At 44.2% G+C, this 3888-nt stretch overlaps 1 long non-coding RNA gene across 1 annotated transcript; it reads right to left on the reverse strand.

The window, feature by feature from the left end:
* Nucleotides 1-1192: 1192 nt before the first annotated feature.
* On the reverse strand, nucleotides 1193-3477 carry LOC140688324 (uncharacterized). The gene is made up of 3 exons (XR_012062964.1): nucleotides 3361-3477; nucleotides 1831-2186; nucleotides 1193-1505 (listed from the first exon to the last, which is right to left on the reverse strand). It is a non-coding gene; the product is annotated as an uncharacterized lncRNA (long non-coding RNA).
* Between the last annotated feature and the right edge of the window lie 411 nt (nucleotides 3478-3888).

Consider the following 3888-nt stretch of genomic DNA (forward strand, 5'->3'; position numbering starts at 1 on the left):
ATACTGGGTGTATTTTTATAGGTCATTAAAAAAAAAACTAGGAGTTCTCTAAAGAGAATTTATTCAGTGTGCCTAGAATATGATTCAGTTAAATATGATTTTCCTTTAAATACTTTTCAGAAATTTTCTGAGATATTTTTTCTTGAATAGTAGTTGAAGATTTCTGAGGAGGTTTTACATTTAGAAAAGTTTATTCTTGTAGCAATTGACACATTAAATAAATGATTCATAACCCTGGACAGCATAAAGCCCTGGCTTTTTTTTTAATATATATAATTTTGCTGGTTAGTTCTATGACATTTTATTCGGTAGAAGTATCTCCCATTTCCATTTCACAGGCAGAGAAGATGAGTCATACAATACTCAGTATACAAGAGCAGCAGAGGCTGATTAATTTGGGCAGAAGAGTAAAAGGGTATGGAGAAAAAAATCCTTGATTCTCAAACTGGACACATTCTGCAGTGTTGTGCAGCTGAAACGGTTTTGATTTTGCTTCTGGGTTGTCCTAGATTTCGGCGCATGTGCCTGGAAAGGTCTCTCGGGCAAAGATGCTTATTTAAGAAGGTTGTCATTGTATTTAAGAAGGTTGTCATTGTAAATGCTCTTAAGAAGATTAAACAGATTCCACAGCAAATAAATGAACATGTTTGGAAGGTTTTCCACCCTCAAGTAATTTCCAGAAAACAGACATGATTCACTTGCTAAACCAAACACACAGTTATAATAATGAGCCTGCCTCACATGACTGGACAGCACGGAGGGAGCCTCATCTATTGGCGGGGGTTACGCTGCAGGAACCGCAGCTGAAATTTTAATTAGAATTTATTTCCAGTGAGTGTTGCTTCCGCGTTTTTCTCCCCAAAGCAAGGAAGAGCCCTCCTTGCCTGGACATTAGTCTGCAGAGCCCCGCGGCTCACACACTTCCCTGCTCATCAGGAGGCTGATGGAGCCAGTTTGCTTAGACACACTTAGCTACACTCGCAGCGGGGATCATCAGTCTCTTCTGTGTGTTGACCTCCACGTGCAGGGGAGAAAATCGACTTTTGCTGCCGATAAACGCTAATTGACTATCAGTTGTTTCAGAGGGACTGTGATGTTGAAAACTGGTGTCCCTTTCATTTTTATATGTTGGATGCTGACAAATTGTGTGGCGACACCCCCATTGTAAGTACACCCACCAGGGAGGGGGGTGGAGTTTGGGTCTGTGTGTTTTAGTACTCAGATCCTGGCACTGGTCAGCTTTCAGTGTTCTCGCTGGGTTTGGGAGACTGTTTCTGGAGCGATTTCTTTGGCTTCCAATAAATTTGCACAGCCGTCTCCTTCAGTCGAGTTCTGATGAATTGAGTTGGGAGGGGCATGTGAAATTGGGGTGGGCAGAGAGGTGCGATGAAAACTAGCCACCATCTGGTTACCTCTCATATTTTTTGGGCCAAAATACTTGTCTTCTTTTCTTTTCTCCTCCATCCATCCCTTCAGGTCAGGGAGTCGTCTTCAAGAATTTCGTCCTAAAATGAAAAGTAATGATGAAGGCAGTGTGTATCTGTGGTTGATTTCATTTGATTTGGGTTCATTGTTAAAGATTTTCTGGTGAGGTGTTTATGAGCTCTTAAAAGCTAGAAGAGCAGCAAGACCAAGGAGAGAAAGTCAGAGAAACGTGTCAGTGGCCCCTGTGAGTTCTGGGGGACGAGGGAAGGAGGTGGGGCAGAGGCAGCACCGCGGCCTCCCCTGCAGCCCTGAGGGCAACGTGCGCATGTAATGCCAGCGTCTGTCACCATGTGTTCTAACAGGACTCCCACTAAAAGAATGCGTGGAGATTTGGGGAGGCCTTACCTTTTACCCTCTTGTCAAACATCTTTAATGCTGACTGTATTTATTCAAGATGACACAGAGATCACCTGCAGAGCTTGAGGGAGCGGTGCTTGCTTCCTGTCTTGCCCGCCCCAGTCTCACTCATCAGACTCCTGATTCTTGTAGGCACTGCAGTGTCCGTGGGGGTAGCTCTGCTCCTGGGGGTCTCTGCTCCTTTGGTGGGAGCTCTGCTCCTCGGGGAGCTGGGCACGGGAGTGGTCACATTGGAGCCGGTCGCACCAGCGCTGATCCCTCTCCACGTGTTGAGCCCTTTGTGTAAGTAGTAGAGGTGGGATCCAGAGTCTTCCTGTGTCTATGGAGTTCTCCAGCAAAGCCAACTTGGAGGAAAGAAAGAAAATGCCTATTTTTCCATGACTGTGTCCTAAGGGTTTAAAGTTCTCTGCAGAGCACATGTGAAATCTCATTCAGTAAATACTCTGGGGTCTTGACTCTGACTTGTCATGAATTTGGCATTCTCATAATGTTATTTCTCTTAAAATATGTCTGAGCAATCATTTTTCTGTGATGGTTATGTGTGTGTAAGTGTCCTGAAGAAATTGTTGTGGATGGAAGATTGGGCATCAGTTGTACCAGAAGGGCTGGTGGCCCTGGGGGCTGCCTGAGCTCCGCATCATATGTTACCAGCAGTCTTTCATATTGCATCTTATTCCAGAGCTCACCAGGGCTCCCATCTCTCACTATGTGTCTTGAGAGAATATTTGTTCAGAGGGAAGGGGATGGGGTGCTTCCAAGTCTGGGTTTTCGGGTTCCCTATCTAAAGGTGGAACTGGCACAAATCCTTTATTCATGGAGTAATGAAGCCCCCCAGTCTCGTGGCTAATTGGGCCTCCCTGTCCTTCTTCATGTGAGGAGCCAGAGGGCTTGGGTTAGGCCCCCAAACCTGTTTTTGGTGAGCTTTCAGCCCTATCACACAACCTGGGTTGTCCCATTTCAGTCACATGACTTTGATTTTTGCAGGTTGATGTGACTCCTGGACAGTGCCTGGGACTTCCAGGTTTCCCCTACAGTAGGGGCACTGAAGAAAGTTCACCCCGTAAGGTGTGTTTGGGGGCATCGAGGACAAGTAGGGACCCACAGACAGATGTCTGGATGGGTGGCGATCAGGCCCGAGTCTTGGAAGAACAGAGATTCCATTACTGTTTTAACAGTGAAATTGAGGGAGTAATTCTGGAAGGTCTGATGCAACTGAGATTAAAATTATTATATGGTTTTTATTGTTAGCAGTAGTGGTTTTTAACCCTTAGACCCAGTCCCCCCTATTTATAATAAATATTTTGTAACCTTTCTTTTCTGGTGCCCAGAAGTGAACATCATAGAAAATGTAACCTAACTATAAATATGATAAACAAATAGACAGGTAGATGGAAAGATGTGGTACCTAAATTCTTATATTATGGGGTATTTTATATTCTATGCTAATTAGTAACCTCTCAGGACAAAAGGCACATACAAAGGGAGTCACTTCTAATAAACTATTTTTCCAAGACTTACCTAACTGGGAAACAAGTGTCTTCACAATGTTAGAGCACCTCCCAGGCCCCAGGGAAATCTCCTTGTCAGAGTTACACTTGCTGATGGTGTCCCGTGCCATGTGCAAGCAGATGCGGTTCGGAAGCTGCCCGGAGGCGGACTCCGGGGATTCCTTCTCCGTCGCAGCTGTGAGGGAGCCTTCTCTTTCCAGACCACAACCACAGAGGTGATTTTAAATCTCTGAAAACTGCCATACCAGAGTATATCACAACCCTCACAAGATATGTTGAATAAAGTAGAAAACTTTAAGTGACTCCTTTAGGATAGAACGAGGGTATAAAAGAAATAATGAATTAAAAATTCTAGTGCCCGAATGAGTGCTACATTACACTGGCTGCATTATAAGGTTAGACAACTTCATCACCACTTTACATACCACATCTTGTAGTTAGATTTTATTTATCTTTTTTTTCTAAAGGAAAAAATCATTTGTTGAGTTCTTGTGTCAGAGGTGACGGGCAGATAGCAAGTGTAAAACCGGGAATCGTG

Source organism: Vicugna pacos, chromosome 22 (assembly GCF_048564905.1).
Source record: "Vicugna pacos chromosome 22, VicPac4, whole genome shotgun sequence".
NCBI classification, from domain to species: Eukaryota; Metazoa; Chordata; class Mammalia; order Artiodactyla; family Camelidae; genus Vicugna; species Vicugna pacos.